We start from the raw sequence: 16334 nt of genomic DNA on the forward strand, positions 1-16334 counted from the left end.
CAGGGACTAGATCTTACAGATCTCTAGTCTCCCTTAAAAGGGCTCAAAAGTTCCCCAGCAGCTTTGCAAGTTGGGCCTCTCTCTCTTCCTCTGCATTTCTTTCAGGTTTCATGGCCTGTCTCTCCGATCATCTATTTGTTTCTTTGTCTGCCTTTCAGGCAGGCATTATAACTTCTTCTGTCAGCTTCTCCATCTGGCCTCTGTTGCTATTCCCTGCAGTCCAGCTACCTGCTTGTAGCTTGCTGTCCCTTCATCTGGTCTTCTGTCTGTCTATCAGTTGCTTAGGCATCTCTCCTACTACCCAAATCAAAACACAACCAACCAAATGTTTTAAAAAAAAAAAAAAAAAAAAACAGAAAAACAAACTAAACAAAAAACAAGCAAGTAATTAGCAATGTAGTTCCCTTTCACACTGAGCATACAATGCACCTACAGACAAGGTAAAACTGCAGCTCAGCAGCAGGTGTTTCTGTGATGCCTTCTTATGAAAGGGAAGCTCCAGAGTTTCAGCCATGGAATTGAAGGTATGAAATTACAGCCTTGTTGATACTGATGCATTCAACTTTCTAGCGATGTTCTGCTAGGGGATCCTCTTTAGACCTTGACGGACAGAAGGTAACTAGGACTGACTAAAATGAGAAGCCCCTGAATCGCTCTTTGGTGTTCTGTGACAGATGCAATAATAACTTGTATTTATTGTCTACTGTTGCCAGTTCTGTGCTAGGCACTTTACTGGCATGATACCATTTTCTCCTATGATAATCTTGCAAGGTAGGTATTTTTTTTTCTAATAGTTATTGCTGTTTCTGATTATACAGGTGATACTAGCTGAAGTTAGGTATTATCATCATCACTGTTTTACCAAGGAGGAGATAGAGGCTGAGAGAAGCTGAGTAACTTGCCCGTAACAGAAGACATGCTGTGGCTTTGGGAAGAAAGAGACTTCCTGGAGAGAGTTTCCCAGCATCCAAAGTTATTTTGGTATCTTCAATTCATGCACATACACATACATACTCTCACAAGCACATTCTTGTACTCTTGTACATTCACACAGTCACATCATCCCCTGGGCTCACTCACTTTTCATACTGGAGTCATTCAAAATGATGATCACTCTTACCCCCTCACCCTCACACACGATCATATTTACATACATGCTACATTTAGGTACATTCACACTGCCACAAATTCACATTCACGTATTCACATTTTCATACTGATGCACACAACACACTTACCATACACCCCACCCTCATGTTCACAGCCACTCACACCTTTACGCTATTAATATCATATTCTCACACACACACAATCATACACTTTCACACTTACATTCACACAGAGGATACAATCACCTTTGCCTGCCCAAATTCCTATATAGTCATACATACTCTATACACAAATAATACATTGACTTTCCCCCTGTACACACTCCAACTGTTTCTTATACTCACAGCCATTCATACACTCAATTTCATACACTCCAGTGTACTTGAATTAATGTCATCACTGTTTCTTCCTCACAGTCACAAACTTATCACAGGGACACAAATGTGCATACATGCTCACATATCCACGTTTATATTTTCTCACATCATAAGCACCATCTCACCCACTTGCACTTTTACACTTAGAATTACACACTCTTGCATTCATATACACAGAGCTAAAACAACCTCCCTACTCCTGACACATTCACACATAATCATATTCATACATAGAAACACACATTTTGCCACACATTCACACTCACACACTCACTTTCTTCACACTGAGACATCATCACACTCTATACCAAACTTGCAGGCACATACGCTAAAATACAACCATACACACATATTTTTATAAACTCAGCCATTTTCACTGAAAACCATCACTCTACCCTCTCAAACTCAAGCACAATCACTTACACACACAGGTATATTCACATTGACTGACACATACATAGGCTCATTCACATTCAGTACTCATACAAATTCACATAAACATACATCCTGCACATGCACTTAACATTCACATATTCACTCACTTTCACATTCACGACTGTACACTCAAAATTATACATGCCCTTATTCCCACAGACAGACAGGCACTCCTCCACATTCGTGTACATGCACATGTGTACCCTCTCACACACCATTCCCCACTCATACATCACACATTTTCACACTGGCCCAATCACACTTACCACACGCTCACATTCTTATACATTCCCACTCTTCTACTTTCATACTGACACACCCTCACTCACATCGCTACACACGTTTGCACCAGTGCACATATAATGACATGCACAGTCACTGACTTGCATTCACGCTAGCACATACCACACTGACATACACAATTCACGTTGCAATAGTCAGTTGACTGTGCTTCATACAGGCAATTACTGATACCACATATGACAACATAGACTCACACTCACACTCGCCATGCCACGTTCTCACTTACGTTGATACACTTACACAGACACATCTGTTCAGGAAGTCATACATTCTCCTGTAATCCACCATGTGCTCCTACTCAGACTCTCACATGAACACGTTGACACTTGACTACCACTGAGATAATCACATTGACTCACATCTATTCACACTGATTCACACATAACTGCTAGTGACCCACACTCTCACTCATACATACTTTCCCAAACTCTTACATGCCCCCCTCCCATACCAGTAACCCTGCATTTATATACTTTCTCACTGACACACACACACGAATACATCTAATTGCAAGAAATAGTTTATATTCACAGTTGTCTCTTTTTTCTTTGTTTGCCACCGGTGCACTCCTCACCCCTGCTGAAAGGTTATATTGGCAACCAATCGCCGGAGGAAAAATGTTGGTCTCATCCACGAGATCAATGAGAAATAGATCCTTTCAGAGCAGAAAGGAGTAGAATTTATGTCTAGGATTAAAAAAGAAAAGGCTCAAACCCACAGATCAAGTTTTTCTTATCCTTTCCACATACTTTTTCTTTTTTCAGAAATCATCTCTATTACAGCCTTAGCCAGTCCTGTCCAACACAGGTTGGAGTTTAGATGGTGTGTTTATTTTCTGGAAGTTTATGGCTTAACTTGCTACCTCATTTCTCTCCTGTGGTGAAAGGAAGGTGAAGGATGTGTTTCTTTATGTGCTCTTAATGGTTTCTTATGCAAAAGTGCATGTCTCTGGTTTTATATTTATGATCTGGAATTGCCTGCTGATTACACACATGGAAAGGGCAGGCCTGCTTCCACCAGGAACCTCTAATCTAGCCAGGTATACTTAATACCATGTTAACCCTGGAACATGGCACTCAAGGAAAGGAAAGAGAAGGTTAATGAACTAGTTGGATGATAAGGTAAATTTGTACTGTAAGTGTTCATGTGCGATAGTAGACCCCACTGAAATTTCAACAGCTGTTACTAACAAGTTACAAGAGGAGATTTTTCAGTAGGCGTGGATAAAGACAAGCTGAAGGAAGTTTCTTGCACTTCAGAAAGACTGTAGATTTCCCTGCAAGTGGATAAAAAGAAGCACAAACCCAGGAGTGAACTAATGGATCAGGAGCCTGGTGCAAGAGTTGTGTGCCACCAGAGATTTGAAAACACAAAAGCATCTTACAGAGGTGTCTCTAGTACATGGCTTCTCCTGCTGGAGTCACCCTGGAGCAAAAAATGAGTTCAGAATGTACCCAAGCTGCCATTTGATATGGGTTCTAGCATGCCTTAGGGAAGAACTTATTCTCTGGAGTATAACCCAACTCCCTGCCATTAGATTGAGAACTTCTTTGATAGCAATAACTATATTATCTTACTCATTTTGGTTTCTTGATGCCTAGCACAATGCTAGGTCCAGAAAAGCTACTTGTGAGACTCAGTTAAGAAACTAAAGGGGATACCTGAGCAGGAACATCTTATCAATACAGACCCAGTGTCTCTCTTCTTCTCTTCCTCAATCCCAGATTTGCAGTGACATTACCAGCTCAGATTGAGGATTGTCTGTAGGCCCCACATAGAGCCTACAGAGATTCAAATGGGTGAAAGATACACCTATTGCCCTCTAACGTACTTTCATTTGTGTGGGAAAGATCAAGTTGCCATGAAACAGTAGTATGAGGCAACAGTCTGGAAGCTTGGGCATGGAGGGATCTTTATCATGAAATCCAGTGGTCTGTAGGCTCCAAAGGCCTTGACGGCTCAAAAGTAGTTGGGGACAGCAGTCAGAATTTAGAGAAGTCACTTTCCAAAGTAAGCTTCCTTGTAGATAGCTTGCTTAGCACAGGGCTGTGCCATATTCCCAGAAGATTGTGTAACAGAGTACTCTGCTACTGGGCCTAAAGTGGAGTAATAAGAGTGATCTGCAGACCTTAGTGAGATTATTGTACTTATTAAGATCTAACCACCACCTCCTCCAAGAGACAGCTTAAGACAGGGGTTCCCAAACTCTGGACTGCAGACCAGTACTGGTCTGCAGTTTGTTAGGAACTGGGTGGCACAGCAGGAGGTGAGTGGTGGATGACAAGCATTACTGCCTGAGCTCCACCTCCTGTCAGATCAGGAGCAGCATTAGATTCTTATGGGAGCGTGAGCCCTGTTGTGAACTGCACATGCAAGGGATCTAGGTTTTGTGCTCCTTATGAGAATCTAATGCCTGATGATCTGACATGGAACAGTTTCATTCCAAAACCACCCCATTGCCCCATGTCCATGGAAAAATTGTCTTCCACAAAACTGGTACCTGATGCCAAAAAAGGTTGAAGACTGCTGGCTTAAGAGAAACAGCTGGGCAATTTTACATTTGGAAATTTTTGGCCATTACATCAAGATTCACCAAAGGCAATTTATATAATTTGCAGGACTGGCTGAATATTAGGAAAAGAAAAATGCACCTGCCTGAATGTGCTTGAATTCAGTGAGAAGCACTGAGAAAACCCATTCCCAAACCCATCATGCATTTATATGATATTTTATACTTTTCAAAATGTTTAATAACCCATTCTTCCATTTCAATAGAGGTGTTAGGAGCACCAACTCTGGTATCAGCCAGACCACCATTTGAATCCCAGTTTGGCCACTTCCTAGCTGTGTAACCTTGTTTGAGAAATTATCCCCATTGCTTCTTAGGCCTTTTGGCTAAGATCAAGTGAAAAGAAATTACTTATCCCCCTTAAGCCTCAGTGTCCTTATGTGTAAAATGGGAGTGACACTAATGTCATCTACCTCATGGAGTTGTTAAGAGGATGAAATGAGATAATATATGAAAGTGTTTAGCAAAATGTCTGGCTTCTAGTAAATGTTTGACACAGTATAGAGCTTATTATCTTTACCATAGCCCTTTGAGGTAGGCACCTTCAAAGGGACAGATCCTTGACATAACAGAGAAACAGTATGGTTCTTTGCAGCCAAAGATTGATTTTCACAGGACTTGTTGCCTGTTTTCCTTTAAGTCTTTATTTCTGCCTAGCCACAAGCTAGGTGTCAGTGCTCATTCCCACTCAAGACAATAAGTGAAAAATAGGATTAGTCCACGGAGTTTCCTCAACTACTGTGTCTCTTTAGGACATGTTTATCTTGCAGCAATGTGTCCTGTTCATTTAGCTATCCCCTCTAGTCCTGCCTCCCCCCTTGAAATCACTAAAGCCATCGGTGATGCCACCTTTATTTGCTGGTACACAAACTTGTGAGGGTGGTGAGTAGAAGAGATTCCTAATGTAGGTGGAACCCGCAATTGGTTCTCTTACCATAGGCATTCTTCTGTCCTTGATTCTGATTGTTGAAATGTCTGTTTTGTGGGTGGAAGATCTGCTCATTTTCAGGCTTTGGTCCCAAACACCACAGTGGAAGCACAATTTACTTACGACAAAGCCCTAAGAACATTCACATTCATGCAAAAGCTGTGAGTAACTGCAGAATTTAATATGAAACTTTCCGTGACTTAGGAAACAGAAATAAGCACACGGGCATTGATGTCACATAGACGTGGGATGGTATAATCTTACTATTACATTTACTAGTTCTGTGACCTTGGTCAAGTGACTTAATGAATGTGCTTCTTCATATGTGGAATGGAAATACTGTAATAACACCTCAGGGGTTATGCAAGTTATGTGAACTTGTACCTAAGTAACTTTTAGCAGACTGCGTGGGCCATGATAAGATTTCAGCGAATGATAGCGATTTTGTTTATGGCTTGTGAAATCTGTGACAATAAACTGTAAACATCTATTGGTAGACTGTCTTGAATTACTTCAAAGCAGTTCCCAAATGTGGATATGTGATCCTCACAATCTACTGGTGACGTGATCACCTTTTCTAGATGAAGAAATAGCTTCAGAGGGGTGAAGAGATGTACCTAATGTCATGCAGCTTGTGAGTGGCAGTGCTAGGCTGAGAAAGCACCAGTCCAGATGATTGAATATTTGCACCTTCACTTGGTAAAGCCTTTGGGGGCTACAGTTAGCAAATAAGAACAATTTGAACTGAGCATAATCCTTCTTGTGACAAAAATATCTAAATGTGAGCTACAGTTTATCTACAAATCGAACCATAGGTGTTTCTCTTTGTATCTTGTGCAATGCCCAGAATGTTGCAAGAGTGAAACAAATGTGACATCTTAGCAGTACCTTTCCAAACATAGCTGAGTGATATAGGGCCACAGTAGTACCATTCACCACCAAGAGGAAAATCTTTCTTGAGGCATAAATACTGTGTGGTTCTGCTCATGTTGCTCCAGTAACACCAAATGTTCAGAGTCTGGGAATTCTTAAAACATACGGAAACACTTCAACAGACCTGTGGCGCCACTTGGCCATTTCTCTTCTGACATGAGAATTATAAGACATCAAGCTTAGTAAACATTAGGGAGAGGATGGGAGGACAAAAAGATAGGAGCACTTTTGGCCTTTTTGTAACATTTTTCTCATAGCCAAACATTCATCTTGAAGCACTCTTCTCTTGGTTTCTATGACAACAAATAAGTTCTCCTGCCTCTTTGACCATCTTTCTCAGGGATCATTAGTCGCTCTTCCTCTTCCAACCTCTAAATGTTGGTGTTCCACAGAGATCTGGTCTAGTCCTCTTTCTCATTCTGTATTCTTCCTGAGCAATTGTGCATATTCCCATGCTGATGGTCTCCAAACAAAAATCTTCATCCCACATGTCCAGCTCTCCACTGAACAGTTTCATAATGCCAAATGAATGTGTTAGAACCACTGCTACAATTGTATCTGTCTTAATATTGCTATCTCTGTTATGAGGAATAGATATAGCTAGAGATACAGTTTTTCCACCACATGTGAATTGATGTTTCCTTCAATTATTTTATTACTTGCCATGTAGATTATACTTTTCAAAGAAAAGATGCTTAGATATGTGTCTTGCTTCCCACTAGATATTTCTAGTTAAGTTTTTACTGATATTTCTATTGTGTCACTGGTTTTATCCTCTTATCTTTGCCTGTTGTAGTCTTGGTAGAATTATTATGTTTGTTGGTAAAGTCTGGATAAAAATTTAGATGAATTTTCTAGAAAACTTATTATAAGTGCCATTCTATTGGCCAAAAATATTATAATAATTTGTTCTTATTCTCTTTAGAGTGCAATTATTACAGGTGGTCTAATGGTTGTTAATACAAGGGACTTCCAACATATTCATATTTGTTATCAGCACATTAACTTCATTAGTTGTTTTTCATCCCCATTCTAAGCTATTTGGTTATTTTCATTTCACAAACATGGAAACTGAGGCATGGTTCTGTTTGGAATCCCAAATGTAAACTGAAGCCTGCAAAAACCATTAGGCCTCCCATACTCCTCTGGGCCTCTTGGCACAGAAATATATCTCTACCCTGATTTCCATTTGGGGTCCTGAGAACAGTTAAGCCTATCAAGCCTAGCACCTCTACCATCTTTGGCCAGTGTCCACTGTAGAGACCTCTCTTGACATCTCTCTTTTCCTGTCTTCCTATTCCCATGCTGCATGTGCTTCCTGTCTCCTGACTGATTATCTTAGTGTTGTCACTTTTCAAAATGATTTCCATGTTCCTACCTGGAACATCTGACTCCATAGGGAAAACCTTTCCCAAGTCTTCAACCTTAGACATCTGCTGCATTGTCACCTGAGTAATAGTTCTGAAATTCAAAGTTAATCATGCTATCTCACTACTTGAAACCTCTTCATATACACAAGAGAAGTCCAAACCTTGTAGAAAGGTATATTAAACCCTTCTTAATTCGTCTCTATGGATCTTATTTTTTTCCATTCCTCTTTTTTGTCCCTAATCTCCTTAATACACATTGTTGCTTGACCTGAAAAATGGTGTGGTTAATTGTTCTTCCTAATTCAACTCAACTGTACTTCCCCTGTGAAGCCTCCTTCGTCAGGCTCCTGGGAGTCTCTGTCTCTGTCCTTCTATAGCAACCTTTTCTCATCTTTGCACTGAGATGTCATGGCTGACATCCATTACATTTTAAGTCTCTTCAAGGGCAGGGTCAACTTTGTTCATCTCTCACCCTAGAACCTGGTGAACTCCTACTTTCCTTTAATACCCTGTTCAAGTGCTATATCCTCTGAACCCTCCTGGCATCATTAGCTACCCTTCTTCCACTGTCCTTTCAAAGCATCCAATGCCTACCTTAGCACATAATAGACACCATATAAATGATGAATAAATGAATAAATTTAAGAAGGTTTAATGATTTCTTCAGGATCACAGAAAAATCCAGAAGTAGAGCTAGAGTTAGTCATTCATTCCTTCTGTTAGAAACAATTCTTTTGGGTTTATAAAAAACCTACTAAATAAAAATCAGCCCCCCAAATTAAGTCTGCCTAACAGCATGCAACTTAGTTCTTAAATGTAACATGGAAGGTAAGTTTCTTTTTCCGAGTGTTATGTGCCTAATAAATTTCCCCAAAGAGATCTGTCCTGCTTATGTATGGATACAATTCTAAAAATGCTTTTAGGTCTTACACATATTATTTTCTTCCAGAGTTTTGAGATCTATTCTTTTACTTATACGGCACCAATATCATTCAGTCCAGCAGAAACAGGCCCAAAGCTAATAAATCTAATCTAGCATGCTTGAAGTATTCATTGGTTGAAATATACTGTTGAATAATAATACCTTACGCCAACCTAGTGCTTCCTACCTTTCAAATCCTATTGAATTCCTGCTCATCCTTCCATACCCTGCTCAAGTGCTATATCCTCTGACCCCGCTGGGAATATTAGCTATCCTTTCTGCTCTGTCCCTCCAAAGCATCTTGTGCCTACCTAGATTGTATCACACTGTATTCTTATTGTATATATGCATATCTGCCTTCCTCACTAGACTAGAAGCTCTTTGAAGATAGAGATGTGTCTTTATTCTTCTCTCTTTGTATGCTTCCTGTACCTGGCATAATACCTAGTACATATGAACGTTGGTGGTGGGAGGATGTAAGACCAGGCAGCTATGTTCCTTGGAACAATATCAAACACATTCCTTGTGTGTGGTGGTATGATTTCTCATATAGCAATAAGGTGAAGAGAGTCTTGCTGTTTTCTGAAGTGCCATAGCTCCTCTTTTTAAATTTTTACTCTAATTTTGCAATGCACATATCCTTACTTGTTTTGTAGTTCTATTTTTGTCTGTATATGACATACTTTTTTAAAATTATACTTTAAGTTCTAGGGTACATGTGCACAACATGCAGGTTTGTTACATATGTATACATGTGCCATGTTGGTGTGCTGCACCCATTAACTCGTCATTTACATTAGGTATATCTCCTAATGCTATCCCTCTCCCCTCCCCACTTCCCCCACCCCACGACAGGCCCTGGTGTATGATGTTCCCCATCCTGTGTCCAAGTGTTCTCATTGTTCAGTTCCAACCTATGAGTGAGAATATGCAGTGTTTGGTTTTCTGTCCTTGCAATAGATTGCTCAGAATGATGGTTTCCAACTTCATCCATGTCCCTACAGAGGACATGAACTCATCCTTTTTTATGGCTGCATAGTATTCCATGGTGTATATGTGCCATATTTTTCTTAATCCAGTCTATCATTGATGGACATTTGGGTTGGTTCCAAGTCTTTGCTATTATGAATAGTGCTTCAATAAACATACGTGTGCATGTGTCTTTATAACAGCATGATTTATAATCCTTTGGGTATATACCCAGTAATGGGATGGCTGGGTCAAATGGTGTTTCTAGTTCTAGATCCTTGAGGAATTGCCACACTGTATGACATACATTTTACATATAATGTGTGGCCAGGAATGAAACCCACTGCTGGAGCCTATAACCTCACTCAGAGTTAGACACTTATTTATCTGCTTACACCCATCACTTAGTATGATGCCTAGCACATAGGCACTGGTAAATATTTGTGGTTCGAGTAAGTGAATTCATGCACAGATGGGTTACTTAAGGGGCCTCAATAATATATTCTCAGTTACTATCTGACACCTCAAAGAGGAGTACCTCTCTGTTTTGGGCTCAGGATTTTTTGAAATGAAAGTCAACCAGAAATCAACAAGGATAAAGCGTTAGTTGGTATATTTTCCTGTAAAAAGGAATGTTGGGCTGACATAAGATCTTTTCTCTTCCTCTCTTTATGCAGCTGTGTGACCTATAGACCTTCATTATTAAGCTGTGCAGAAGAGTATAGGGCATGCCTAGGTGATCTGCTAAAGGCCACAAAACCAGCTGGTGATTGACTGGCATAATTGGGAGTACTGTGACATAGAGGATTTGTCAGGCTCAATCTTGAAGAAAAAAGAACACTCTAAGATGAGCATCATTTGATACAGAGTTATATACATTTATTATGAACACCCGAGTTTCCTCCCCTTTCTCTCTGCCCAGTGCCTTTGTCAGAATGTGCTCTAGGCTACACTGCAGTCTCCACAGGAATGAGTCAAGAACTACTGACTGATTTACCCTCAGGCCTGCTGATTACAGCTCCTTCCACCAAGCTCTGCTTCTGTTTTATCTGCAGTTTTCCTCCCAAAATACCCTAACTTCCTTCTTGTGTGGTAAGGGCTGGGCCCTGTGATCTCAGCTTGGGGGCTTCCCAGGTCCACAGAAAGACTCAGGCACACAGCAGTCTTTGCTTTGTATGTATATGAGCACTAGGGAAGTAAAGCTGATCTTGTGCTGTGGTAGACATCTACTCTAGCATGAACTAATGATGAACCATATATTCTATAAGTGGACAGCAGCAGCTGCAACCAGGTAGTAAAATAATAAGCATTGAGCCACTTGCAAATTATGAGCTTGTATAAGCTGGGCATGGAAAGGCCATGGGAAAACCAACGTACTCAATCATGAGTTCGTCCTTCAGATCAGGCTTTTAATTTCTAAAGAGACTGCTTTGGGTGTATTATAATCTTTTTTAAAATACCCATGCCAGTTTTCTTTAATGCAAAACATTTGTCTGGTGGGCTCGAAGATGGGGAATTCCTACAAGTAAGGCCCTTGTCAGCTAAATGTTTATCCCCTACCATTGTGAAGTGGGATGGGTAGAAAGTAGGTTTTGTCATGTTTCATTCTTCCTTCAGTATTTAAGAAAGCCTGTTTTTAATAGATGTTATTTCCTCTTCCTTAACCATAGCTCCCAAATGAGATGTTTAAATGCATGCTGAGTATGATAATAATAAAATTAAAAAAAATATGAGCATGTAAACATAGGTCAAGGAGCAAAAACTTGAGGAAGTGTTGCTGCATTTTACACCAGTTCAAATTCTTTAACTTCCAATTCTAGCAAGAAGTCACTTTTTTGGTGAACTGTGAGCTTTGCTAAATTGATCTAAGTTCCTAGTTTAGAAATAACACCAAATCTCCATTGCCCCAGGTAACTCTTCTCTTCAGATGTGAAATGGGCATCTTCCCTGTAGAAAGCTGATTTGAGTACAGAGAAATTGGGAATAGAGCAAGGACCTAGGATGATGAGCCATGATGCACAGTTTGAAAAGCAACATTCAGGCACCTCTGTGGTATGCAAAAATCTCTAGGAAATTCAGGAATTGAATTTCCAAGCTTAAATTTGAGGACATTTGTTGATATTTCACTGGGGTGGATCAATAAAGAGTGTAATTATTATCCATGCATAGTAACAGAGAGCATCGAGACCCCCAGAGACTCAAGACATTGGTTTGCCATATCCTTCTTGCTTGGGATGTTAGTCTATCTAATTTGTTCCATCTGAATGCTTCCAAGGATGTTATGTTCTCTGAGAACTAGGAAATGTTTTCTTACTAAGTTTTGCTTCTCTTTTCTTTTTTCCAACAATTTCTCTGAGGCATCTTTTAGGGTAATTACTTTTGTTTTTTATGCTTAAAATATTTCTACCTCTATTCTTTATGGATCTTATTTTCTCTTTTTAGAAGCATCAATATTGGAAACAAAAAGCTGAAACCTGTAATAATGCATCGGTTTGCAAATACAAGTACATGTAAGATAATCATTAGCATTTTCTGGGCATTAGCTCATGCAGCACACACAGTGAATAATAAAGTATGGTGCTGCATATGTTTAGAGGCTTAAGTCATTTGAAAAATAACTATACTTAAAAAAAGAAAAAGAATGATTTGTTCCTTACATGCAGTATATGGAGTCTGGATGCTGGATTATACCTATTGACTTCCTATTTGCAACCTGACATTGAAATTTGCAACTATAATATGCTGGCTTCTTGGACTCAATTAATGTCAAGTTAATTGCTGCTGAAAACAATGGAAGTCACTCATAAAAATGTTAGCAGACAACAATACTACAGCAGAACTGACCTCATTTGCTTGTTTGTATGAGAGAGAACATGAATGTATGCTGTGTGAGTATGCTTGTATGTATGTCAGCAGTGAGCTATCTCTTGCATGATCTAAGATTGAAACTAGGTGGCTGTAAAAAGAGCTAGTGCCTCTGTTTCTTGTCTGGCTGCTTTTGCAGATCTCCTGCCTAACAAGTAGCTCAGCTCCTTCTGATCAAATGATCTTAGAATTGGCTTCCCTCCATTACACATTGTAATGGTATCTCCCTAGTGAGGCTCTCTGAAACAGCACACCCCTGTCTCTGATAGCAGAGTTCCCTTGGTGAGTGCTCCAGAAGAGGCAAGCTCCAAAACAAGGCCATCTAAGAATTGGTACAACTGGCCAACGAAACTTGTTGGAGTTTTTTCAGTAAATCCCCTAGCCTTGTGTCTTTAAATGGGAAAAGCCATTTGAAATAAGTAAGTACCAGCATGAAGTGGGTTGAAATGAAAAGGGTAGACCTGTTGTATGACTATTTTAGGAGGATAAAAATGTATATATGAAGAGTCTGTGTTTGTGGGTTTACTTGGATATGCGTTGTATTGGTGTACTGGAAAGGGAATTGATGAGTTTCGGAGCTGAGGGATTGGATACTATTCTCAGTTTTTTCATTTGTGACCTTGGGCAAGTACTTAAACTCAATGCTTGTAAATTCCTCATGTAAGAAATGGAGATGATTCTTCTTCACAAAGTTGATGTCAGGCTCGAAGAAAAGCAAGACATGGAAGCCCTTTGGACATTACAAAGTCATATGTTTTTAAAATGAGGTGTTGGTAATCAGATGGTAGCTGGCTTTGAAATGATGCCCAACTACTTGGCAGTTAGACTAGTCCTGATATTTCCAAATATGCTTTCTTGTCTCTGACCTGCTACAATTAGGTCTATAGGCTTATGTAACATTATGAAAAACTTACTCAGAGCTGTAACAAATACATAGAATGTATAGAGTTCCATTTCATTACTTCACACATGTATTTAATGCCTATTGGGAACAAGAGACTGTACTAGTAGTATGAAAGTGTATAATTATGACTGAGGGGCTCTTACCCTCATGGAACTTATGATCTAATGAGGGGAGTGACTTGGATAATGACTGTGCAATTTGAGACAAGATGATAAAAATGGTAATTTGGGCCCATCTAGCTGGCTATAGTTAGTGGTTGGGCTGCCCCTTTTCCACCTAGTTTGGGAATGGTAGTGTGGGTTCAGAGCTGCTAGGAGACCCAGATCTGGTTCATTCTTCTCCCTGTAAAATGCCCGCTTTGGCATCTTAGTATGTTATGGGCATTAATGTCTGAGAAGTCACTAGAAATCTTCAGATGCTAGTTGCTGTAGAAATGCTAGGCAACGTATAATATTTCTTTTAAATCCTAAGACATTGTCTCCTTTGTGGAAGGCTAGATGATGTTTTCTTTTTTTGGCAGTTAAAAATGTTCACTACATCTTCTTACATTATCAGTTATAAGTGAGGTGGTTGGTTCTTTTGTTAATAACTCATCTAAGATAAAGTGGATTTAGTATCAGCATAGGCTAGTTAGCAAAGCATGGTTTGTTTCCCAGTCAAGTCTATGCCTGAAAGCTCAGCTAGCCATCTCGAAAATGTATGCCTTTGGTTAAAAGAGAGCCCAAGAAAGAGCCAGCAGTTGTAACTCTTGAATTTTGTCGCCTACCACCAAAGTACAATTCAGTGTACACATCATTCTGATAGTAAATGCAGCAACCTCATCATCAATACAAAGAACAAGCCAGTGTTGATATCATTGTTTAAGGAGTCATTAGCTGACTTTGTGTCTGTGTTTACTTAGTAACTTCAAGTCTGAATGCTGTTATGAAAAAATCAATTCTTTTTTATCTATAGAGATAATTCTTGTTATAAAGAATCCCCCAATTCCAGAAATTGGAAATACTCTTATGTTTTAATGTAGTGAAGTTTCTTTCGCCAAAGGTTCTTTGACCTTTGAAATCCTAAAATCCATCCTCTTTTAGATGTGCTCATATCAGTTCGTTATTATAGGGTTGTCATCTCATCATCTCAAGGTTTCTTGTAACCCCTCTTCTTCATATATATATATATATATATATATACACATATCAGAAATATTAGGAAATTCACCTTGGAAATTTCGCTTAGTGAACAGCTCAGTCCTGTGTTTGATCCTCTCATTTGCTATGAAAAGGGCGTTAAACAACCTTGGTGTGTGCTCAGATTTGTGATAATAGCCTTGTGTGGCTGGTGGTTTTGGAGATTTACTTCTGGGTTTGTTAGATCATGACTGTACATATGCTAACCTGGGGTTTTTTTTAAAAAGGATGGCAGTGTTAATTTAGTTTTCATTGGAAAAATGTGAAAATAAATAGTTATGTCTAAATATGAAATAGTTATGTCTAAATATGAAAGTAAATAGTTGTGTCTATTTTGAAAGCAGACAGAATAATACAGACATTATTATTCTACAGTTTGCAGGACCATCTATTAAGCCATGAGCAATTGAAATAAATATTTTTCTCAGATCTCATACCATCAGAGAAATAGAGCTTTATTGCAAAGCATTTTAGAGAAAAAACTATTACCAAGATGCATGGCAACTATAGATTAATAAAGCTCTGTGTCAAGGCAAGTTAATGAAGGTCATTCTGTATGTGTTCATGTGTGCCCCTGTGTGTACATGCCTTCAAACTTGTGTCGGGAGTGGGAAGAAAGGGAGAGAGGAAGACAGAGGGAAAGAGAGAGGTAATCTCTCCTAGTACTCTGAAGAAAAGGGGTATTTACGCTCTTTGCCTATCATGAAACAAGAGGCTTATGTCTTATTGCTGATGAATTGCAAGTGTAATTACAGAGCATTGCTAAACCACATTAAGTCCCAAGGGCTAAATCAAAAATATACACCATCTACAAAAGCCATTTAAATTATCTCTGAAAAACCTAGTAGTCAAGTATGAAATCAGTCTGTGAGCAGATATAAACCGTTGCTGGTTATCCATTAAAATTAGCTCCACAATGCTAAGGGCCAATCTCTAAAAGAAAAATGAATGGCCTGTGGCTATATCTAATGTACTACTCACAAGTTTCTGTACTGTTACAGAAATGAACAACAACAGTTGAACTTTAAAGATAAACAGTTTTTTGATTGGGTTCCTAGAGAATAATGGTGCTTATGTACAATTCTTGAAATAGAGCCTACAGCCGCCCAAAATAAAATAGTCTCTTTCAAGATCTTGGAAATAATGACATCATAGGCAGATTGAACGAGCAATCCATTAATAGTATCCTTTATAGAAAGCTGTCTCAGGGGAACACATGGCTAAGTAGATTGGCATTGTTTATAAACATAACATAATAAAATCCCTTTTTAAATATGTTTGTGGAATAGTAGGAGATACTTCCCACTTGGGAAACAAATACTTTAACCACAAGGATTCCTTGCAGGTCCCTACCCTTTCTCCATTGGTCTTCTAAAAGTGTGCTTAGAGGCACTTGATTTGAAGGTGAGTTAAAATGCCAAGGACCTCCTGTACTATTCTTTCAACACCAAAGCAGAATTATCTGGAATCA

At 39.2% G+C, this 16334-nt stretch overlaps 1 protein-coding gene across 11 annotated transcripts in view; it reads left to right on the forward strand.

Annotated features, from left to right (window-relative positions):
• The window catches only part of PAK3 (p21 (RAC1) activated kinase 3), a 303836-nt gene that overhangs the window by 173232 nt on the left and 114270 nt on the right, over positions 1-16334 (forward strand). The gene's annotated exons all lie outside the window — the stretch shown is intronic.

This window comes from Pongo pygmaeus, chromosome X (assembly GCF_028885625.2).
Source record: "Pongo pygmaeus isolate AG05252 chromosome X, NHGRI_mPonPyg2-v2.0_pri, whole genome shotgun sequence".
NCBI lineage: Eukaryota > Metazoa > Chordata > Mammalia > Primates > Hominidae > Pongo > Pongo pygmaeus.